The sequence below is a fragment of the Bubalus kerabau genome, chromosome 2 (genome assembly GCF_029407905.1).
Source record: "Bubalus kerabau isolate K-KA32 ecotype Philippines breed swamp buffalo chromosome 2, PCC_UOA_SB_1v2, whole genome shotgun sequence".
NCBI lineage: Eukaryota > Metazoa > Chordata > Mammalia > Artiodactyla > Bovidae > Bubalus > Bubalus kerabau.
Genome location: NC_073625.1, coordinates 162,821,756 through 162,847,160, shown reverse-complemented (window position 1 = coordinate 162,847,160; position 25,405 = coordinate 162,821,756). Strand labels below are relative to the sequence as shown.

Below are 25,405 nucleotides of genomic sequence, written 5' to 3'. Positions count from 1 at the left end.
GGCTGTCTGAGGAGGCCTTACAAATCGCTGTGAAAAGAAGGGAAGTGAAAAGCAAAGGAGAAAAGGAAAGATATACCCATTTGAATGCAGAGTTCCAAAGAATAGCAAGGAGAGATAAGAAAGCCTTCCTAAGTGATCAATGCAAATATATTTGCATTATAGGGAAATGCAAATCAAAACCACAATGAGATATCACCCTGTACTTGTAAAATTCTAGGCCCAACCACAGACTTCCCAATCTGAGGATGTGGCTAACAGACTCAGTATTCTCAAGGGATCTGACTTTGAAGGTCAGCAGGATTTCATTACAGAACTTCCATAGGACTGGGGAAACAGAGACTCTTGCAGGGCGCAAACAAAACTTTGTGTGTACCAGGACCCAGGAGAAAGGAGCAGTAACCCCTCAAGAGATCTAACCAGACTTTCCTGTAAGTGTCCAGGAGTCTCTGGTGGAGGTGTGGGTTGACAGTGGCCTGCTGCAGGGTCAGGGGCACTGACTACAACAGTCCTGGGTGGCTCAGCATGCTGGCATAAGTCCTTTTGAAGGAGGTCACCATTACCACCATTACACATACCATAGTTTGGCCTCAGGCCAAATTACAAATTATGGGAAGGAACACAGGCCCACCCATCAGCAGAAAATTGGATTGAAGACTTACTGAGCAGGGACTTGGCCATCAGAACAAGACACAGTTTGCCCCATAGCCAGTCCCTCCCATCAGGAAGCTTCCACAAGCCTCTTATCCTCATCCACCAGGGGGCAGACAGAATGAAACCATGAAACACAGAAAACTAACCAAACTGATCACATGGACCACAACCTTGTCTAACTCAGTGAAACTATGAGCCATGCTGTGTAGGGCCACCCAAGATGGACGGGTCATGGTGGAGAGTCTGGCAAAATGTAGTGCACTAGAGAAGGGAATGGCAAACCACTTCAGCACTCTTGCCTTGAGAATCCCATGAACAGTATGAAAAGTAAAAAAGATATGGCACTGAAAGATGAGCACCCAGTAGGTAGGTGTCTGATAGGCTACTGGAGAAGAGTGGAGAAATAGCTCTAGAGGGAATGAAGAGGCTGAGCCAAAGCAGAAACAATGCCTAGTTGTGAATGTGTCTGGTTGTGAAAGTAAAGTCCAATGCTCTGAAGAACAATATTACATAGGAACCTGGAATGTTCGGTCCATGAATCAAGGTAAATTGGAAGTGGTCAAATAGGAGATGGCAAGAGTGGCATCAACATTTTAGGGATCAGTGAACTAAAATGGGTACAGATGGGCGAATTTAATTCAGATGACCATTATATCCACTACTGTAGGCAAGAATCCCTCAGAAGAAATAGAGTTCCCCTCATAGTCAACAAAAGAGTCCAAAATGCAGTACTTGGGTGCAATCTCAAAAATGACAGAATGATCTCTGTTTGTTTCCAAGGCAAACCATTCAATATCACAGTAATCCAAGTCTATGCCCCAACCACTAAAACCAAAGAAGCTGAAGTTGAATGGTTCTATGAAGACCTACAAGACCTTCTAGAACTAACACCCCCAAAAGATTTCCTTTTCATCATAGGGGACTAGAATGCAAAAGAAGGAAGTCAAGAGGTACCTGGAGTAACAGGCAAATTTGGCCTTGGAGTAAAAAATGAAGCAGGGCAATGGCTAACAGAGTTTTGCCAAGAGAACGTGCTGGTTATGGCAAATACTCTCTTCCAACAACACAAGAGATGACTCTGCACATTGACATCACCAGATGGTCAATAATGAAATCAGACTGATTATGTTTTTTGTAGTCAAAGATGGAGAAGCTCTATACAGTCAGCAAAAACAAGACTGGGAGTGGACTGTGGCTCTGAAAATGAACTCCTTATTGCCAAATTCAAACTTAAATTGAAGAAATAGGGAAAACCACCTGGCCATTCAGGTATGACCTAAATCAAATCCCTTATGATTATACAGTGGAAATGACAAATAGATTCAAGGGGTTACATCTGATAGACAGAGTTCCTGAAGGACTATGGATGGAGGTTTGTAATCATGAAGCAGCAGTTAGAACCAGACATGGAAAAACGGACTGGTTCCAAATTGGGAAAGGAGTATGTCAAAGCTGTATATTGCCACTCTGCTTATTTAACTTTTATGCACAGTACATCATGTGAAATGTCAGGCTGGAGGCATTGATCACAGGAGGCAATGATCAAAACTATCCCAAGAAAAATAAATGCAAAAAACCCCCAAAAAGGTTGACTGGGGAGGCTTTACAAATAGCTTAAAAAAGAAGAGAAGTGAAAAGAGAAAAGGAAAGACATACCCATCTGAATGCAGAGTTCCAAAAAACAGCAAGGAGTGATAAGAAAGCCTTTTTAAGTGAACAATGCAGAGAAATAGAGGAAAACAATAGAAAGGGAAAGATGAGATCTCTTCAAGAAAATTAGAGATACTAAGGGAACATTTCATGTAAAGTGGGCTCAATAAAGAACAGAAATGGTATGGAGCTAACAGAAGCAGAAGATATTAAGAAGTAGCAATAATACACAGAAGAACTATACAAAAAAGGTCTTAATGACCCAGATAGCCACGATGGTGTGATCCCTCACTTACAGCTAGACATCCTGGAGTGGGAAGTCAAGTGGGCCTTAGGCAGCATCACTATAAACCTAGTAGAGGTGATGTAATTCCAGCTGAGCTATTTCAAATCCTAAAAGATGATGCTACTAAAGTGCTGCACTCAATATGCCAGCAAATTTGGAAAACTCAGCAGTGGCCACATGACTGGAAAAGGTCAGTTTTCATTCCAATACCAAAGAAAGGCAATGCCAAAGAATGCTCAAACTGCCACACAATTGCACTCATCTCACATGCTAGTAAAGTGATGCTCAAAATCCTTCATACTAGGCTTCAAAGGTATGTGAACTGAGAACTTCCAGATGTACAAGCTGGATTTAGAAAAGGCAGAGGAACCAAAAATCAAATGGCCAACATCCATTGGATCACAGGAAAAGCTGAAGAATTCCAGAAAAACATCTAATTCTGCTTTATTGACTACATGAAAGCCTTTGAATGTGTAGATCACAACAAAGAGTGGAAAACTCTTAAAGAAATGGGAATACCAGACCACCTTACCTGCTTCCTGAGAAACTTGTATGCAAGTCGAGAAGCAGCAATTAGAACCAGGCATAGAACAACAATCTGGTTCAAAATTGGGAAAGGAGCACATCAAGGCTGTATATTGTCACCCTGCTTATTTAACTTATAAAGAGTACATCATGAGAAATGTTGGGCTGGATGAAGCTCAAGCTGGAATCAAGATTGTCAAGAGAAATATCAATAACCTCAGATATGCAGATGATACCATTCTTGTGGCAGAAAGTGAAGAGGAATTAAAGAGCCTCTTGAAGGTGAAAGAGGAGAGTGAAAAGCTGGCTTAAAACTCAACTTTCAAAAAACAAAGATCATGGCATCTGGTCCCATCACTTCATGGCAAATAGATGGTGAAACAATGGAAACAGTGACAGACTTTATTTTCTTGGGCTCCAAAATCACTGTGGAAGGTGTCTTGGCCATGAAATTAAAAGATGCTTGCTACTTGGAAGCAACGCTATGACCAACCTAGATAGCATATTAAAAAGCAGAGACATCTGCTGACAAAGGTCTGTATAGTCAAAGGTATGGTTTTTCCAGTAGTCATGTATGGATGTGAGAGATGGACGTTAAAAAAATCTGAGCACTGAAGAATTGATGCCTTCAATCTGTGGTGCTGGAGAAGACTCTTGAGAGTCCCTTGGATAGCAAGGAGAGCAAACCAGTCAATCTTAAAGGAAATCAATCCTTAATATTCACTGGAAAGACTGATCCTGAAGCTGAAGCTCCAATACTCTGGCCACCTGATAAGAAGAGCTGAGTTATTGAAAAAGACCCTGATGTTGGGAAGGATTGAAGGCAGAAGGAGAAGGGGACAACAAATGATGAGATGGTTGGATGGCATCATCTACTTGATGGACATGAGTTGAGCAAGCTCTGGGAGTTGGTGATGGACAGGGGAGCCTGGTGTGCTGCAGTCCATGGCACAAAGAGTCAGACATGACTGAGTGACTGAACAACAACTTGTAAAATGGTTATTATCAGAAAGACATGAAAATAAGAAATATTGGCAAGGATATAGAGAAAAGAGAACTCTCATGCACTGTTGGTAGAGATGTAAATTGATGTAGGCACTATAGAAAACAATATGGAGATTCTTCAAAAAATTAAAAATAGAACCTCCATATGATCCATCAATTCTAGTTCTAGATATTTATCTGAAGAAGATGAAAACACTAATTAGAAAAGATATATTGACCCCTTGTTCATTGCAGCGTTATTTACAATAGTCAAGATATGGAAACAACCTAAGTGCCCATCCATAGATGAAGTGATAAAGAAGACATGGTATATATATACACAAGGGAATAACACTTAGCTATAAAAAAGAATTAAATCTTGTCATTTGCAACAACATGGATCTAGAGTGTATTATGCTAAATGAAATGTCAGAGAAAGACAAACGCAATATGATTTCACTCAAGTGGGATCTAAAAATACAAATATAACAAGATAGAAACAAACTAATAGATACAGAGAACAAACAGGTAGTTGCCAAGAGAGAGGGGGATGAGGCAGGAAAGTAATAGGTGAGGGAGATTAAGAGATATAAACTTCTAATTACAAAGTAATAGAGTCATGGCTATGAAATTTTCAGTATGTGGGTTATTGTCAATAGCTAGGTAACATCTTTTTCTATGGTGATATAATTAGACTTACTGTGGTGGTCATTTTGAAGTGTACAGAACTACTGATCACTATGATGTTTATTTTTTATTTTTATTTATTTATTTATTAAAAAAATGTTTTTCAGTTGTAATTTTTTAAATTAATTAATTTATTTTTATTATTATTTAATTTTTTTTTTACTTTACAATATTGTATTGGTTTTGCCATACATCAACATGTATCTGCCACGGGTGTGCACGTGTCCCACATCCTGAACCCCCCTCTCACCTCCCTCCCCATGCCATCCCTCTGGGTCATCCCAGTGTACCAGCCCCAAGCTTCCTGTATCCTGCATCAAACCTGGACTGGTGATTCATTTCTTATATGATATTATACATGTTTTAATACCATTCTCCCAAATCATCACCCCCCCTCCCTCTCCCACAGAGTCCAAAAGACTGTTCAATACATCTGTGTCTTTTTTGCTGTCTCGCATACAGGGTTGTCGTTACCATCTTTCTAAATTCCACATATATGTGTTAGTATACTGTATTGGTGTTTTTCCTTCTGGCTTACTTCACTCTGTATAATAGGCTCCTGTTTCATCCACTTCATTAGAACTGACTCAAATGTATTCTTTTTAATGGCTGAGTAATACTCCATTGTGTATATGTACCCCAGCTTTCTTATCCATTCATCTGCTGATGAACATCTAGGTTGCTTCCATGTCTTGGCTATTATAAACAGTGCTGCGATGAACATTGGGGTACATGTGTCTCTTTCAATTCTGGTTTCCTCGGTGTGTATGCCCAGCAGTGGTATTGCTGGGTCTTATGGCAGTTCTATTTCCAGTTTCTTAAGGAATCTCCACACTGTTCCCCACAGTGGCTGTACTAGTTTGCATTCCCACCAACAGTGTAAGAGGGTTCCCTTTTCTCCACATCCTCTCCAGCATTTATTGCTTGTAGACTTTTGGGTCACAGCCATTCTGACTGGCATGAAATGGTACCTTATTGCGGTTTTGATTTGCATTTCTCTGATAATGAGTGATGTTGAGCATCTTTTCATGTGTTTGTTAGCCATCTGTATGTCTTCTTTGGAGAAATGTCTATTTAGTTCTTTGGCCCATTTTTTGATTGGGTCATTTATTTTTCTGGAATTAAGCTTCAGGGGTTGCTTGTATATTTTTGAGATTAGTTGTTTGTCAGTTGCTTCATTTGCTATTACTTTCTCCCATTCTGAAGGCTGTCTTTTCACCTTGCTTATAGTTTCTTTTGTTGGGCAGAAGCTTTTAATTTTAATTAGATCCCATTTGTTTATTTTTGCTTTTATTTCCAATATTCTGGGAGGTGGGTCATAGAGGATCCTGCTGTGATGTATGTCGGAGAGTGTTTTGCCTATGTTCTCTTCTAGAGTTTTATAGTTTCTGGTCTTATGTTTAGATCTTTAATCCATTTTGAGTTTATTTTATGGTGTTACAAAGTGTTACAGTTTCATTCTTTTACAAGTGGTTGACCAGTTTTCCCAGCACCACTTGTTAAAGAGATTGTCTTTAATCCATTGAATATTCTTGCCTCCTTTGTCAAAGATAAGGTGTCCATAGGTGCGTGGATTTATCTCTGGGCTTTCTATTTTGTTCCATTGATCTATATTTCTGTCTTTTTGCCAGTACCATACTGTCTTGATGACTGTGGCTTTGTAGTAGAGCCTGAAGTCAGGCAGGTTGATTCCTCCAGTTCCATTCTTCTTTCTCACAGCAATCAGAGCAGAAAAAAAATAAAAGAAATCCAGATTGGAAAAGAAGAAGTAAAACTCTCACTGTTTGCAGATGACATGATCCTCTGCATAGAAAACCCTATAGACTTCATCAGAAAATTACTAGAGCTAGTCAATGAATATAGTAAAGTTGCAGGATATAAAATCAACACACAGAAATCCCTTGCATTCCTATACACTAATAATGAGAAAATAGAAAGAGAAATTAAGGAAACAATTCCATTCACCATTGCAACGAAAAGAATAAAATACTTAGGAATATATCTACCTAAAGAAACTAAAGACCTATATATAGAAAACTATAAAACACTGATGAAAGAAATCAAAGAGGACACTAATAGATGGAGAAATATACCATGTTCATGGATCAGAAGAATCAATATAGTGAAAATGAGTACACTGTGATGTCCCAACCAGTAACGCTGAAGAAGCTGAAGTTGAATGGTTCTATGAAGACCTACAAGACCTTTTAGAACTAACACCCCAAAAAGATGCCCTTTTAATTTTAGGGGACTGGAATGCAAAAGTAGGAAGTCAAGAAATACCTGGAGTAACAGGCAAATTTGGCCTTGGAATACGAAATGAAGCAGGCAAAGACTAATAGAGTTTTGCCAAGAAAATGCACTGATCATAGCAAACACCCTCTTCCAACAACACAAGAGAAGACTCTACACATGGACATCACCAGATGGTCAACACCGAAATCAGATTGATTATATTCTTTGCAGCCAAAGATGGAGAAGCTCTATACAGGCAACAAAAACAAGACCAGGAGCTGACTGTGGCTCAGATCATGAACTCCTTATTACCAAATTCAGACTGAAATTGAAGAAAGTAGGGGAAACCACTAGACCATTCAGGTATGACCTAAATCAAATCCCTTATGATTATACAGTGGAAGTGAGAAATAGATTTAAGGGTCTAGATCTCATAGATAGAGTGCCTCATGAACTATGGACTGAGGTTCATCATTGTACAGGAGACAGGAATCAAGGCCATCCCCATGGAAAAGAAATGCAAAAAAGCAAAATGGCCGTCTGGGGAGGCCTTACAAATAGCTGTGAAAAGAAGAGAAGTGAAAAGCAAAGGAGAAAAGGAAAGATATAAGCATCTGAATGCAGAGTTCCAAAGAATAGCAAGAAGAGATAAGAAAGCCTTCTTCAGCGATCAATGCAAAGAAATAGAGGAAAACAACAGAATGGAAAAGACTAGAGATCTCTTCAAGAAAATTAGAGATACCAAGGGAACATTTCATGCAAAGATGGGCTCGATAAAGGACAGAAATGGTATGGACCTAACAGAAGCAGAAGATATTAAGAAGAGGTGGCAAGAATACACAGAAGAACTACACAAAAAAGATCTTTATGACCCAGATAAACATGATGGTGTGATCACTCACCTAGAGCCAGGCATCCTGGAATGTGAAGTCAAGTGGGCCTTAGGAAGTATCACTATGAACAAAGCTAGTGGAGGTGATGGAATTCCAGTTGAGCTATTTCAAATCCTGAAAGATGATGCTGTGAAAGTGCTGCACTCAATATGCCAGCAAATTTGGAAAACTCAGCAGTGGCCACATGACTGGAAAAGGTCTGTTTTCATTCCAATCCCAAAGAAAGGCAATGCCAAAGAATGCTCAAACTACTGCACAATTGCACTCATCTCACACGCTAGTAATGTAATGCTCAAAATTCTGCAAGCCAGGCTTCAGCAATATGTGAACTGTGAACTTCCTGATGTTCAAGCTGGTTTTAGAAAAGGCAGAGGAACCAGAGATCAAATTGCCAACATCTGCTGGATCATGGAAAAAGCAAGAGAGTTCCAGAAAAACATCTATTTCTGCTTTATTGACTATGCCAAAGCCTTTGACTGTGTGGACCACAATAAACTGTGGAAAATTCTGAAAGAGATGGGACTACCAGACCACCTGACCTGCCTCTTGAGAAATCTGTATGCAGGTCAGGAAGTAACATTTAGAACTGGACATGGAACAACAGACTGGTTCCAAATAGGAAAAGGAATACGTCAAGGTTGTATATTGTCACCCTGTATTTAACTTATATGCAGAGTACATCATGAGAAACGCTGGACTGGAAGAAACACAAGCTGGAATCAAGATTGCTGGGAGAAATATCAATAACCTCAGATATGCAGATGACACCACCTTTATGGCAGAAAGTGAAGAGGAACTCAAAAGCCTCTTGATGAAAGTGAAAGTGGAGAGTGAAAAAGTTGGCTTAAAGCTCAACATTCAGAAAACGAAGATGTTGGCATCCGGTCCCACCACTTCATGGGAAATAGATGGGGAAAGAGTGCAAACAGTGGAAACAGTGCCAGACTTTATTTTTTTGGGCTCCAAAATCACTGCAGATGGTGACTGCAGCCATGAAATTAAAAGACGCTTACTCCTTGGAAGGAAAGTTATGACCAACCTAGATAGCATATTCAAAAGCAGAGACATTACTTTACCAACAAAGGTCCGTCCAGTCAAGGCTATGGTTTTTTCCTGTGGTCATGTATGGATGTGAGAGTTGGACTGCGAAGAAGGCTGAGCGCCGAAGAATTGATGCATTTGAACTGTGGTGTTGGAGAAGACTCTTGAGAGTCCCTTGGACTGCAAGGAGATCCAACCAGTCCATTCTGAAGGAGATCAGCCCTGGGATTTCTTTGGAAGGAATGATGCTGAAGCTGAAACTCCAGTACTTTGGCCACCTCATTAGAAGAGTTGACTCACTGGAAAAGACTCTGATGCTGGGAGGGATTGGGGGCAGGAGGAGAAGGGGATGACAGAGGATGAGATGGCTGGATGGCATCACTGACTCAATGGACGTGAGTCTGAGTGAACTCTGGGAGGTGGTGATGGACAGGAAGGCCTGGTGTGCTGTGATTCATGGGGTTGCAATGATTCGGACACGACTGAGTGACTGAACTGAACTGAACTGAATGTTGCTATGAACATTCTTATACACTGTATGTGCATATCTTTCTCACTTCCTTCCTGTTTATTCTCAGGTGTCATTGCTGGATTATAGGGTTTGCATATGTTCAACTTTAGTAGATCATGCCAAACAAGGCTGTTGTACTGGTTTATAATCCCCCAAACAGTGTAAATATGTTTAATATACTCTTTAGAATTTGGTATTGTTAGTCTATTACTTTCAGGTTAATTTTTTCCTTTTTAACTTTAGCTGTCCTATTAAGAATGTAAGAGTATTTCATATACATTTTAAATACATATATTATACAAATTTTTATATTAAGAAAAACCAGTAAAAATTCATAAGTATACAACTAAGTGAAGTGAAAGTGTCCATTATACTGCCATCCAAATCAAGAACATTACCAGCATCCCAGAAGTCTGGCTCTTATTGGCTGTGAGTATAATTTCTCTCTTCCTCAAAGGTAACCAATAGTAATTTCTAGTCTATGAATAGTTTTTCTTGTTTTGAACTTTATATTAATGAGAACACAGAATGTGTCATTTTTATGTTCATTGACAGGGCCTAGAAGAAGTGATAGGGTAACTGTGCAGATCTTGGGTTATAAATACCATTTTTCAATAAAAGGAAAAAAAGCTCTTTGGAGAAATAGCTGAATCCAGGGCTTGAAAAGGAAAATGAATCTGGATCATCTCATGCCAGGAAATAGTAAAAGTATTTTTTAAAAAGTGGAGGCATGTCAACAGGACTTAGGAATCAAACTGACACACATTTAATAGATTTGGAACAATTTGAGCAACAAAATGAATAATTATAGCAGTATATTATAATCCAAAGAATAAAATGAGTGTCCATGAATTTATGCTAATATCAACAAACATTGGAAAGGGGACAGATAATTCTTAGAGAAGAAATTCAATTAATAAGTATAGAAAGAAAGAGAAATAGAAAAATCTCCATTAGAACACCATGGTAATAACTAAAAAATTTCATTGATGAATGCTAAAATTAGTGGATTAAATTTAAAGAAAAAAAGGATATTTGCATAGCCTCCAGAAACTTTCCTGAAAATATTTTTTAAATTACTCTAGTGGTTTTCTAATATTTCCATAAATTCCTTGATTTTCCTCTCTCCTGGAGGTAAAACTTAATCCTGTTCCCCTTGAAGGTGGGCTGGACTTAAGGACACACTTATGATGAATAGAGAACGGAAAGAAAAAAGTAATAACTTTACAGTGGAGAAAGCTGACAGATACCACCATAATCAAATGATCAGTGTTAATATCACCAGTGATGCCATGTTGAGAGTATGCACTCCCTGATATGATACCATGAAATGCTTGCCTTCACTGATGTTTTTCTCAAAGATCCATCACTTCAGTCTAATAATGAGAAAACACTAGATAAATCCAAACTGAGGGACCTTCTACAACATACCTGATGAATACTCTTTAAAAGTCCTCACATCAAGAGGCATGAAAAGATCCAAGAGACATGGAAAGACCCAGAAACTACCACAGGTTAGAGATGCTAAGGAAACATAATCATTAAATGCAAGCTGGTATCCTGGATAAGAAATTGGAACAGAAAAATGAAATTAATAGAAAATCTGGGAAAATCTGAATAATGTCTGTAGTATAATCTATAGTAGTAAGGCTATAGTATCAAGGCTATGGTCTTTCCAGTAGTCATGTACCAATGTGAGAGCTGGACCATAAAGAAGGGAGAGCACTGAAGAATTGATGCTTTTGAACTGTGGTGCTGGAGAAGGCTCTTGAGAGTCCCTTGGACAGCAAGGAGAGCAAACCAGTCAATCCTAAAGGAAATCAACCCTGAATATTCACTGGAAGGACTGATCCTAAAGTTGAAGCTGTAATACTTTGGCCACTTGATGTGAAGAGCTGACTCATTGGAAAAGTCCCTGATGCTGGTAAAGATGGAAGGCAGAAGGAGAAGAAGGTGGCAGAGGATGAGATGGTTGGATAGCATCACTGATTCAATGGACATGAACTCAGGCAAACTCCAGATGGTGAGAAACAGGGAATCCGGGCATGCTGCAGTCCATAGGGTCACAAAGAGTCGGACATGACTTGGCGACTGAACAACCAACCAAACAAGTTATCAGTTCTTAGTGTTGACGGGTTGTAAAGAGTCGGACTCTCACAAAGAGTCAGACACAACTGAGTGACTGAACTGAGAAAAACTGAGTGTTGATGCATATCTCATGGTTATATAGGGGAAGCTGGGTAAAGAATATGAGTTAACATATATAGAATCTAGAAAAATGGTGTTGATGAACCTATTTGCAAGGAAGGAATGGAGACAGATATAGAGAAAGGACTTGTGGACACTGTTGGGGAAGGAAAGAGTGGGATGAACAGAGAAAGTAACATTGACATATATACACTACCATGTGTAGAATAGATAGCTAGTGAGATGTTGCTGTATAACCCAGGGAGCCCAGCTTGGTGTTCTGTGATGATCTAGAGGAGTGGAGTGGGGGGAGGGGAGGGAGGCTCAAGAGGGAGATGATAAAAGTATAATCATGGTGGATTTGTGTTGTTGTATGGCAGAAACCAACACAACATTGTAAAGCAATTTTCCTCCAATTAAAAAATAAAAATAATTAAATTATTTCAATAATTTAAAAATTAAATAAGGGATATGAGAACTCTCTGTAACACCTTTACAACTTTCTGTAAATATAAAATGATCAAAAAATAAAAAACTAAAAATAAAGAATATGAACTGTGTAAAACAAACAAACTGAAAATAATTAAAAAATCCTTCAACTGGTGGGTGGATAAACTATGGAATATCTGTACAGTGGAAGACTCCTCAATAATACAAAGGAATGAACTATTGATACACACAACCACATGGATGAATCTCAAAAGTATTATAGTTAGTAATAGAAGCCAAACTCAAAGTCATGTATGATTAATTTTTATGACATTCTGGAAAAGGCAAAAATGTAGTGATGAAAAACAGATTACAGGCTGCTTGTTTTAAGTGTTGGTAGGAAGGACTTGACTTCAATGGGGCAGCATAAATAATTTTTTTTGGAGTAGTGGAGTCCTGCAGCTAGATGGTGGTTGTTGTTACACAACTTTATTTATCTGTCAAAACATAAAACTATATAACATGGAAAGTCAATTTTACTTTACAAAAAAGTTAAAATGAAATTGTAAACCAAGAAAATTAATAGTATTTGCTGAATATCTTGACACTAATAATTTTATATATTGCAAATAAAGATAGAAATATACTATACATGTCAAGTTACATATAGAAAATATATACTTTATCAAAATGGAGTCAAATTAAAATAGAAGGCTTACTATAACATTTTGCTCACAAAGAAAACAGACCATGATGGTTTTACCAGGAAAACGTATTCTGACCATAAGTAAACTATTACAGAGTGTAGAAAAGAGAGGGAAAAAAAAAATCCACCATTTTGTAAAATTAATGTAACTTTGACATCAGACTCAAACCCTGCCCCCAAGGCCACGGAAGCAGAGCCCAGAATCAAGGTCACCTCTGAAGCTGGTGGAGCCTCTTTTTAAGCTAAAAGCCCCCTGATCATCACTAACAAGCTTCCTTACTCCCAATTAGGCAAAGATGCCCACTCCAGTAAACCCTATAGCGTCCCAACCAATCACCTCAGAACAACCTTCCAACAGGGATTTTCTTCCTCTTGAGGCTATAAAAATTGGCTATTAATTCACAAAAACTGTTGGCTTTCCCTGGTCTCTCAGGAGGCTAGCCCACTGAGCTTGGAGTGCCCACTTATCTCTGCCCTTTGTTCTTAATAAACTCATTCTGTTCAGAAATGTCCTGTGTCTGGAAATTCTTTTCCAACCTGCTCTTAGACTGCCTCAATAATCATCTCTCATGAAAAATGATGCAACATTAAATAAATACCAGGATCAAGTAATGTATAACAATTAAAAATTGATATACTAGGAGTGAGTTAATTTACCCTACAAATTCAATTTGAATTTAACATTAGAAAATTAAGTCAATAAATATATTAAAATATGAATGTGTTAAAGGAGAAAAGTGGGGCTTCCCTGGTGGCTCAGTGGTAAAGATTCCGCCTACCAATGCAGGAGATGCGGGTTCAATCTCTGATCCAGGAAAATGCCATATGCAGCAGAGCAACAAAGCCCATGCATCCCAACTACTGAGCCTGTAGTCTAGAGCCCAGGAGATGCAACTACTGAGCCCATGTGCCTCAACTACTGAACCCTGCATGCCCTGGAGCCTGTGTGCTGAAACAAGAGAAGCCTGCACAAGGCAACTAGAGAGTAGGCCCCACTCACTGCAACTAGAGAAAGCCAGCATAGCGACAAAGACCCAGCACAGCCAAAAATAAATTAAAAAAATTAAAAAAAGGGAGAAAAGCAATCTGATCATCTCAATACAGGAGCAAAAAATAAAAAAAAAAGATGCTTGAAAACATTCAAAAATCAATCATGACAAAAAACAAATTAGCAAACTAGGAATAACAAGAAACTACTTTACCTTCATAAAGCATTCTTCAAAAACCTACAGCAAACATCTTACATGGTAGTGTTGAAGCAAATCCAGTTACTTGAGGAATTGTGAAGTGTTGAAGCCATTCCTTTAAAATCAAGAACAAACAAGACATTCATTACGCTCACTCTTGCTCAATTTCTAGCTAGGGCAGAAAAGCAAATTTATATATGTTTGTAAATATGTGTGTGTGTGACGGCGTAGAGTTTGGAAAGGAAAAAACAAAACCTTTTAATCTCAAGTAATAAAATTGTCTGCCTCAAAAATTCAAAGGGATCCCAAATAAATTATTAGTATTAATAAATTTTCTAGCAAGTTTGTAAGACACAAAATTAACATGAAAATTAAGTTTTGCTCTATGTAATTAAATATCAATTAAAAATGTAATTTTTTAAAAGTAATGGATAAAATACAAAAATATCTAAGAAAAATTTTAACAAAGGTGTGTACAACTTCAGAGATGTATGAAATAACTGAATTATATTAAATAAAATATAAATAAATAGAAAGATAGTAAATATTTAATAGGAGACTGAAATACTGGTTCAGGAAGACTCAAATAGTAGAAATTAATAGGGTTTCCCATCTCTTTCAGAATTTTCCACAGTTTATTGTAAGTCACACAGTCAAAGGCTTTGGCATAGTCAATAAAGCAGAAATAGATGATTTTCTGGAACTCTCTTGCTTTTTTAATGATCCAGCAGATGTTGGCAATTTGATATCTGGTTCCTCTGCCTTTTCTAAAACCAGCTTGAACATCTGGAAGTTAATGGTTCATGTATTACTGAAGCCTGGCTTGGAGAATTTTGAGTATTACTTTACTAGCATATGAGATGAGTGCCTCTTGAGAAACCTGTATGCAGGTCAGGAAGCAACAGTTAGAACTGGACATGAAACAACAGACTGGTTTCATATAGGAAAAGGAGTACATCAAGGCTGTATATTGTTACCTGCTTATTTAACTTCTATGCAGAGTACATCATGAGAAACGCTGGGCTGGAGGAAGCACAAGCTGGAATCAAGATTGCTGGGAGAAATATCAATAACCTCAGATATACAGATGACACCACCCTTATGGCAGAAAGTGAAGAACTAAAGAGCCTCTTGATGAAAGTGAAAGAGGAGAGTGAAAAAGTTGGCTTAAAGCTCAACATTCAGAAAACTAAGATCATGACATCCGGTCCCATCACTTCATGGGAAATAGATGGGGAAACAGTGGAAACAGTGGCTGACTTTATTTTTTTGGGTTCCAAAATCACTGCAGATGGTGACTGAAGCCATGAAATTAACAGATGCTTACTTCTTGGAAGGAAAGTTATGACTAACCTAGACAGTATATTAAAAAGCAGAGACATCGCTTTGCCAACAAAGGTCCATCTAGTCAAGGCTATGGTTTTTCCAGAAGTCATGTATGGATGTGAGAGTTGGACCGTAAAGAGAGCTGAGTGCTGAAGAATTGATGCTTTTGAACTGTGGTGCTGGAGAAGACTCTTGAGAGTCCCTTGGACTGCAAGGAGATCCAATCAGTCCATCCAAAGATCAGTCCTGAATATTCATTGGAAGGACTGATGTTGAAGCTGAAACTCCAATACTTTGGCCACCTGCTGCGGAGAGCTGACTCTTTTGAAAAGACCCTAATGCTGGGAGGGATTGGGAGCAGGAGGACAAGGGGACGACAGAGGATGAGATGGTTGGATGGCATCACTGACTCAGTGGACATGAATTTGGGTAAACTCCGGGAGTTGGTGATGGACAGGGAGGCCTGGCGTGCTGCGGTTCATGGGGTCACAGGAGTTGGACATGACTGAGTGATTGAACTGAACTGAACTGGGTTTCCATAATAGACTCAAGCAGCATGGAAACTTGATTTATAACATATGTGGTGTTGACAGACTTTTCAATAAACTGGCTAGGACAACTGCTTAGAAAAAAAAACAAAACATATAAAATTTGACCTGTACTTCAGTCATTTCAGTTCAGTTCAGTCGCTCAGTCGTGTCCTACTCTTTGTGACCCCATGAATCGCAGCACGCCAGGCCTCCCTGTCCATCACCAACTCCCGGAGTTCACTCAGACTCAAGTCTATCTAGTCAGTGATGCCATCCAGCCATCTCATTCTCTGTGGTCCCCTTCTCCTCCTGCCCCCAATCCCTGCCAGCATCAGAGTCTTTTCCAATGAGTCAACTCTTCGCATGAGGTGGCCAAAGTACTGGAGTTTCAGCTTCAGCATCATTCCTTCCAAAGAAATCCCAGGGCTGATCTCCTTTACTTAACACTGTGCAAAAAAGTCATTCCAAAATTATAGTCTTCTGAGTGTGGCTCTTTCACCCAGCATAATGAAATCAAGGCTTATTCATGCTGTTGATTTCAGCAGTAGTTTGTTCTTACTGTTGAACAACAAACCATTGTGTAATGAACTAAATTATTCACCATTTGAAGCTTAGTTTTGTTTTTATTTTCTGCGAATTATGAATAAAGAAGCTATAAACTCATAAAAAAAGTACTTGTGAAAACAAAATTTTTTATTTTTCTTGGATAAATACTAGGAGCTCCATAGTTGGATCATATGATAAGTGTGTTTTTAACTTTACAAGAAACTTCTAAAATGTTCTCCAAAGGTGGTTGTACCATTTTACATTCTCACCAGCAATATTTGAGTTCTACTTACTGTACATCTTCATTAGAACTTGTAGTACTATTTTCTTGAATTTAGCTATTCTAATATGAAATCTTATTAAACACGGTTAAATATGAAGTTAGCTGTAGGATTTATTTTTCTTTTCCTTTCCTTTTTTGATATTTGCCCTTTATCAAGTTAGGAAAGTTTTCCTATTCTTGGTTGCTAAGTGTTTTTTAATCATGAACTAATAATGTATTTTGCCAAATGCATCTTCTGTTTTATTGATATAATCTTGCAGGGTTTCCTTTTCAGTCAATTAATAGAGTTGACTTTCAAACACTGAACAAGACTTTAATTCCCTGTATAAATTTGAATTGGTCATGATTGTTTTATTATTTATAATTACTGTTGCATTAAATTAACTAATATTGGTTTCAGAATTTTTGTGTCTATATTCTTGTGGTTTATTGGCTTGGAGCCTTCCTTTATTGTCTTTGTCTGGTATCAAGGTTATGCTGGTTTCATAAAAATGAGTTAGGAAGTTTATCCTTCTTTTTTCTGGAAGAGCTTAAATAGAATTGACAATATTTTATCTCAAGGAATTTGTCCATTTCATCTAAGTTATTAAGTTTATGGGCAAGAGTTGTTCATAATGCTTTTTCATTACTTTTTAAATGTCCAAATCTGCAGTGATGTCTCTTACATTTTTAGTCGGTTCAGTCACTCAGTCGTGTCTGACTCTTTGCAGCACACCAGGCCTCCAAGTCCATCACCAACTCCCAGAGTTCACTCAAACTCATGTCCCTCAAGTTGGTGATGCCATCCAACCATCTAATTCTCTGTCATCCCCTTCTCCTCCTGCCTTCAATCTTTCCCAGCATCAGAATCTTTTCAAATGAGTCAGTTCTTTGCATCAGGTGGCCAAAGTATTGGAGTTTCAGCTTCAACATCAGTCCTTCCAGTGAATATTCAAGACTGATCTCCTTTAGGATGGACTGGTTGGATCTCCTCGCAGTCCAAGGGACTCTCAAGAGTCTTCTCCAATACCACAGTTCAAAAGCATCAATTCTTCAGCCCTCAGCTTTCTTTATAGTCCAACTCTTGCACCCATATATGACTACTGGAAAAACCATAGCCTTGACTAGACAGACCTTTGATGGCAAAGTAATATCTCTGCTTTTCAATATGCTGTCTAGGTTGGTCATAGCTTTCCTTCCAAGGAGTAAGCATCTTTTAATTTAATGGCTGCAGTTATCATCTGTAGTGATTTTGGAGCCCCCCAAAATATAGTCAGCTTCCACTGTTGGGGAAACTGTTTCCACTGTTTCCCTATCTATTTGCCATGAAGTGATGGGACTGGATGCCATGATCTTAGTTTTCTGAATGTTGAATTTTAAACCAACGTTTCCACTCTCCTTTTTCACTTTCATCAAGAGGCTCTTACATTTTAGATTTTTGTAATTCGTGTCTTCCTTTTCTCTTGTTCATTTTGGGTGAAATTTTATCAATTGCATTAATCTTTTCTAGCTTTTGTTTTCACCAATTTTCTATATTATCTTCTTATATTAAATTTCATTGATTTGTGTTCTCAATTATTTCCTTCTTTCTAACTTTGGGCTTAATTTGCTCATTTGTTTGTTACTTAAAACTTGGGTTATTGATTTGAGACTTTTTTGTCTAATATAAGCCTTTACTACTATAAATTTACTTGTAAACACTGCTTTAGCTATATTCTGGAAATTTTAGTAAGTTATATTTTCATTTCGCTAAACCTATTTTCTAATTTCCCTTGAGAATCTCCCTCTTTGATTCATGAGTTATAAGTATTGTTCATTTCCAAATCTTTGGGAATTTCTAAGATATCTGTTTTTGATTTCTAGTTTAATTTCACTATGGTCATGGAACATATTTTGTATGATTACAGGTCTTTTAAATGTATTAAGATTAGTTTTTATGGCCCAGATTTTTTTTTTTTTTTTGCAAATGTGCAGTTGAAAAGAATGTATATTCTGCTATTGTTGGGAGGAATGTTCTTCTATAAATGTAAAATATTTTTTGATGGTGTTCAGATCCTCTGTATCCTTGCTAATATTTTGTGTCTTTTTCTTCCTTTATTGTTTATTGAGAGCAGAGTGTTGAAATGTCAAACTATAATTTTGGATTTGCTCTTCTTCCTTCCACTTATATGAACTTTCCCTTCATGTATTTTGAAGCTCTTGTATTAGTTTTCTACTGTTATGCAATAAATTATCACAAAATTAGTAGCCTAAAATTGTAGTGGGAATTCCTAATAATGTACTTTCACAGCCTTGAGAAATTCCACAGAAATAACACCTGAAAAAACAGCATATATTAAGAAACTGTGTTAATGATTATCTTCCATGTTTTTCTTAAGAATAATCTGCTTGTTACAAACCCCAAAGCCAGACCCAGAAGGAGTATGACTGGGATCATGAAAGCATGGACCTTGGAACACAGGGTGGGGGGCAGGCATGAATGCTGCTTATGCACTTGCTGATTGTTTCCGAGACTAGCCCAAAAGGGAATGGCCTGGGGTGGAAACAAGGTAATCTGGACTATGTCAGTGTAGTGTCTTGGAAAAAATAAAATCAAAAAAGTCTTGTAGCCTGCAATTAGGATTACAAGCTGGACTCAGAGTGGACTCTGCAGCTCTGTCCAATAGAGGCTGCAGGTTCCCTGACCCATTGAACCAGATTTTGTGTTCTGTTTTCATTCTCATCACTTGCTCCAAGACCATTAGGGCAACATAAAATAACATTTATTTATTGTTTCCCAGTTTCTGTGGGTCAGAAATCCAGGTACAGATCAGTTATGTCCTCTGTTCAGGGTTCCCTAAGGCTGAAATCAAGATGTGAGCCAAGTCTTTGTCAGCACCTGAGACTCAAGTTCCTCTTCCAAGATCACTTAGGTTACTGGCATAATTTTAGTTCCTTGATATTGTCTACCTGAGGTCCCAGTTTTCTTGCTGGCTACTGACTGGGCTTTACACTCAATTCCTAGAAACTTCTACAGTTCCTTCCATGTAGCACTTCCACAGACCCTTTAGCAATATGGCACCATATTTCTTCCAGAGCTATGGGGTGAATTTCTTTCTTCATGAAGAGACCAATTACTCCTTTAAGGACGTTTTACTGACTAAATTAGACCCACAAAGGAAGTCTTCCCTTTTGACCAACTTAAAGAAAAAAGTTGACTTCGGAACCTTAATTATATCTGCTAAATCCCTTCATCTTAGCCAGGTGATATAACCTAATTCCACAATTGATATCCCAGTGTAGTTGCAGTTCCTGCCCACACTTTGAAGGATGGAATTATACAGGTGTGTACACAGGAATGGGGGTGCCAGGGAGGGTCATCCTGGAATTGTTCCTATCACAACCTTGGTGCTAGGTATGTGCATATTTAGGGTTGTTATGACTTTTTGGTGAATTGACCCTTTTAACACTGTCTAATGTTTCTCTCTACCCCTGGTAATGTTTTTGCCCTGAAATCTTTGTCTGATGTTAATACAGCCACCACAGATTTCTTATGATTAGTGTTGCATAGTATATCATTTCTATGTTTTTAATTTACCTGCATCATTCAATTTAAAGTAAAGTTATGAAATATAGCTAATCTGACAATATTTTTTCACTTAGTACATTTAGACTATTTACTATGTCGTTATTGGTATAATTAGATTCATTATTTTATTATTTTATAGTCAAGGCTATGATTTTTCCAGTGGTCATGTATGGATGTGAGAGTTGGACTGTGAAGAAAGCTGAGAGCTGAAGATTTGATGCATTTGAACTGTGGTGTTGGAGAAGACTCTTGAGAGTCCCTTGGACTGCAAGGAGATCCAACCAGTCCATTCTAAAGGAGATCAGCCCTGGGTGTTCTTTGGAAGGACTGATGCTAAAGCTGAAACTCCAGTACTTTGGCTACCTCATGCGAAGTGTTGACTCATTGGAAAAGACTCTGTTGCTGGGAGGGACTGGGGGCAGGAGGAGAAGGGGACGACAGAGAATGAGATGGCTGGATGGCATCACCGACTCGATGGATGTGAGTTTGAGTGAACTCCGGGAGTTGGTGATGGACAGGGAGGCCTGGTGTGCTGTGATTCATGGGGTCGCAAAGAGTCGGACATGACTGAGCGACTGAACTGAACTGAACTGAACTGATTTTATTATTTGCTTTCTGTTTTTCTCCTTATTTTTGGTTTCTCTATCAAGTTTCATGCCTTCTGTTGGATTATTTTAATTTTTAATTTCATTTAAATTTATCTGTTGGGTTTTTATCTATCTCTTCTATTACATTTTTAGCAGTCTATCTTTGGATTTTACCATATAAAGTATTTTACATACATATGCACGCATGCTTTTGAAGTCACTTCAGTAGTGTCCAACTCTTTGTGACCCTATGAACTGTAGTCCACCAGGCTCCTCTGTCCATAAGATTCTCCAGGCAAGAATACTAGAGTGGGTTTGCCATGCCCTCCTCCAGGGGATCTTCCCAACCCAGGAATCGAACCCGTGTCTATTACATCTCCTGCATTACAGGCTGATTCTTTTACCTCTGAGTCACCGGGGAAGCCCTTTATATGTAAATCTCTCACAGCCTTCTTAAAGTGACAATGTTCAATTTTAATTAAAATGTAAAAGCATCAAAATCATTTGTTATATTTTTATATGTATTTCATCTACATATACTGAAAAATCTCACCAGCAAATGTTATAATTTTTGCTTTCTATAGTCATTTATGGAGAAGGCAATGGCACCCCACTCCAGTACTCTTGCCTGGAAAATCCCATGGATGGAGGAGCCTGGTAGGCTGCAGTCCATGGGGTCGCTAAGAGTCGGACACGACTGAGTGACTTCACTTTTCACTTTCATGCATTGGAGAAGGAAATGGCAACCCACTCCAGTGTTCTTGCCTGGAGAATTCCAGGGATGGCGGACACTACTGAAGCGAATTAGCAGCAGCAGCAGCAACATAGTCATTTATATTGAAAAAAATGTAAGAAGAGAAAAACAGTCTACTTTATTTACCCTGATATTTACCATATTTGTTTTTCTTTCATTCTTGAAATTCTAAGTTTGATTCTTTCATTTTCCTTCAGTTTGAGGAACTTCTGGTAGTATTTCATTTGGAGAAACTCTGTTGGAAGATAATTCCTAGTTTTCCTTCTTCTCAGAATGTCTTTACTCTTGAATCATATTTTCTTTTGGTATAGAAGTTGATATAAAACTGTTGACAGTCTTTTACCAGCAATTTAATGATGTTTTCCTACTGTCGTCTAGCTTCTATTGTTTTTGATGAGAAATTTTCTTTCCTTACAAGTAACAACATTTGGCTGCTTTCATTTTATTTTCTCTCTTGTTTTTAGCAGTTTTAAGATATATCTGAGCATGGTTTTAAATTTATTATGTTTAGAATTTGGTGAGCTTCTTGAATCTGAAAATTTATGTCTTTTACCAAATTTGGGAAGTTTTTAGCCATTCTTTTCCCACACCTGTTTATGTTTTTACTCTTCTGGGACTCCAATGACACAAATTTTAAACGTTTCTGATTCTCCTACAAGTCCCTGAAACTGTTAATTTTTTCAATTTTTTTTTCACTATGTTCTTCAGAGTGGGTAATTTTTATTTCACTGTGTTTAAAGCCTACTCACCTTTTCTTCAGTCTTCTTCTTTCTGCTATTTAAGATATCCATGGAAGTCTTAATTTTAGTGTCATATTTTCAGTTAGGATTTTTAAAATATTTATTCTATTTATATCTCTATATATGGAAGTTTTTATATTTCCATTTACTTCCAGAGTGTTCAGATTTACCTCATGGTTACCCCAAAGTGTATCTGATACTTCCAACATTTGAGGATCTCAGAGTTTGTGTCTGTTGATTTATTTTCCATTGAGAATTGGTCAGATATTCTGTTTGCAAAATTTCTATGTCAAATAATTATGAATGTTGTTATGGAAACTTTAAATATGTTGTGAGGTTCTGAGCCTCATTACAATCCTCAGGAAGAATGTTGATTGTTTTGATTAACAGGTAATCTAGCCATCTAGGTTTGGACTGCAGACAAATTCTGTATTGCTTTCTGTGGATGTTGGTTTCAATGTGAATTTCAGTTTTTTAAACTTTTTGTTGTAATGTTTGGGTCTTTCACTCAGGGGTTAGTCTGGGACATGGTATAGTTTGTGCAATAACTAGAGTTTATGAAACATTTGCTATGCTTTTGTGTCTGTGCTACTCATGTAACCAATTCATAGTGTTAAATCTGGGACGTCCATCTGTTCATACAAAGAATTATGGGACCTGCTTCTCTATCTCTCTTCTCTTATGGATTTCCCCTCATGCTCTAAATCCCAGAGGCCCCATTCCTCAATTTCTCTGAGAAGAAAAATGGCTTTCTCTCAGAGTTTTAGGCTTCTCTCACTGTTATATAATTCCATGAGATTTTAGCTGCCCTCAAGGCAAAGCAGTGAATTAGAAGGAAAAACTAACAGGATTTTCCCCAACAATCATCTTACCATAGAGGTCCCTTTCATGGATTCCGTGAGCAGGGTGACAGATTCTCTCTCAGGATTGTAGGTGTCTGTGCCACCACTTGTGTTATGGCAGTGCAGTTCCCTGTCGGGCGCTTACCTGTAGGCTGAGTTAGAAAAGGAAAAGAGAGAGAGAAAAAAGTGAGATTTCCTTGACTCTTTCTTTGGGAAGCCATTTGCCACATCAGGACATTCAAGTAACACTTTGGGGAGACTCACATGGTGGACAACTGAGGTCTCTCACAACTGGAAATAAAATCTCTTGTCAACAGCTGTGAGAGTGACTTTGGGAGCAGGTCCTCCAACACCAGTCAGATTCTGCCTCCTTTCACATGATGCAGCTCCATTCAGCAATTCATTGCAGCCTAGTGGCCTGAGTCAGTCTCCCAGCTACTGAAAGCTGAGTCCCAGAAACTATTAAGATGATAAATGTGTGCTGCCTTCAGATCAGATCAGTTGCTCAGTCATGTCCGACTCTTTGCGACCCCATGAATTGCAGGACGCCAGGCCTCCCTGTCCATCACCAACTCCCGGAGTTCACTGAGACTCACGTCCATCGAGTCAATGAGGCCATCCAGCCATCTCATCCTCTGTAGTCCCCTTCTCCTCCTGCCCCCAATCCCTCCCAGCATCAGAGTCTTTTCCAATGAGTCAACTCTTCGCATGAGGTGGCCAAAGTACTGGAGTTTCAGCTTCAGCATCATTCCTTCCAAAGAAATCCCAGGGCTGATCTCCTTCAGAATGGACTGGTTGGATCTCCTTGCAGTCCAAGGGACTCTCAAGAGTCTTTTCCAACACCACAGTTCAAAGCATCAATTCTTCGGCGCTCAGCAGCCACTACATTTTGGGAGGTAACTTGTTACACAGCAATAGAGGACTAAAACATAATATAGTTAAGGGAGCATTATAAAGAAGAGAGACAGAAAACGGAAGAGAGACAGAATTTATATTGTAACTCTGAGCCTAAGTTTTTACTAATGTCTAATAAATAAACATTTTATGAAAAGAGAAAACAGAATTTTCTAGTTTAGTATCTTTAAGTTACTACAACTATAACTCACCTTCTCCAAAGTACCTTATAAAGTTTTATTCCTTGGAAAAAAGACCCAGAATTCCAGATTCTCAAGAATGTTATTTTGGTTGATATAACACTGCTGCAGCTAAGTCGCTTCAGTCGTGTCTGACTCTGTGCGACTCCATAGACGGCAGCCCACCAGGCTCCCCCGTTTAACTTTAAATGCTATATTCTATGAAATAAAAAAAGAGGAAGAAGAAATAATGATTTAGCTAGAATATTCTATCTAGTTAGGGAGGAAGATGGGGTGGACGGAAGGAAAGTGGATATGTTCAAAAACCTTAGGCAAATCTTGAATGAGAAGACTACAGATTCCTATTATAGCATTAACTGTATACAAAATAATCATAAAGGCAGTCTTACTAATTCAAGTGACCAAAAACTTGTACTTTTTCCCTCCTCTGTATTATTTAGTGATGGCTTTTGTTTATGGAAAAGAGGGGGTGATTTTATGAAAAAGTAAACATAATTCAAGAATACAAATCTTTTTACTTTGGTTCAGTATTTAATAATCAAATTTTGACTGTAACTACATTTGGTTAATGCTCACAAGGTAATAATTCCTTAATATTAGAAATACTGGAAAGTTTACCTTTTGCTCAGAGATTCGGTCCAAAATACAGCTTACATTAATGGCAACTCTCTTGGACCTCAATGGTAACGAAGTATATCACACCTCTGTAAAACACATGTGCCAGTATTTGCTGGCAAAACAAAACAATCAGCAGAGTTAAACAATTATATTTTCTTTAATGCAGTGCCATTAAATTACAACCACACTTCAGGGTAAAATATTCCACATGTTTCTCAACAGCTATCTGGAAAGGGCTTAGTACTTTTAGTAATTCAATATCGAAGTTTTTGAGAAGCATAGAAAAAATCATTTGGGAGCACACTCAGTGTACTGTGAGGAAGAACATTCTCTTGGTCTGACTACTCACTATTATATGAGCAAAAAAACACCAATGCATACGTTGAAGTCTGCTTGGAAAATGGAAATGACATACTTTCCATCACAGTTTAAGCCATACATAAGTGTTCTTTTTCCTTCTTTCAAGTAAAACTTATTCTCAAGTATAGTAGTTTTAGTACAGGCTACTCCAAAATTGCTGCCTCTGCAATTTAGAAGTTGCAGAATAATAAATTTTCTGTGGTCAA

At 38.1% G+C, this 25,405-nt stretch overlaps 1 long non-coding RNA gene across 1 annotated transcript; it reads right to left on the bottom strand.

Annotated features, from left to right (window-relative positions):
* Positions 1-12,396: 12,396 nt before the first annotated feature.
* Positions 12,397-23,280, bottom strand: LOC129644033 (uncharacterized). The gene is made up of 3 exons (XR_008710708.1): positions 23,158-23,280; positions 13,988-14,087; positions 12,397-12,592 (listed from the first exon to the last, which is right to left on the bottom strand). It is a non-coding gene; the product is annotated as an uncharacterized LOC129644033 (long non-coding RNA).
* Positions 23,281-25,405: the final 2,125 nt, after the last annotated feature.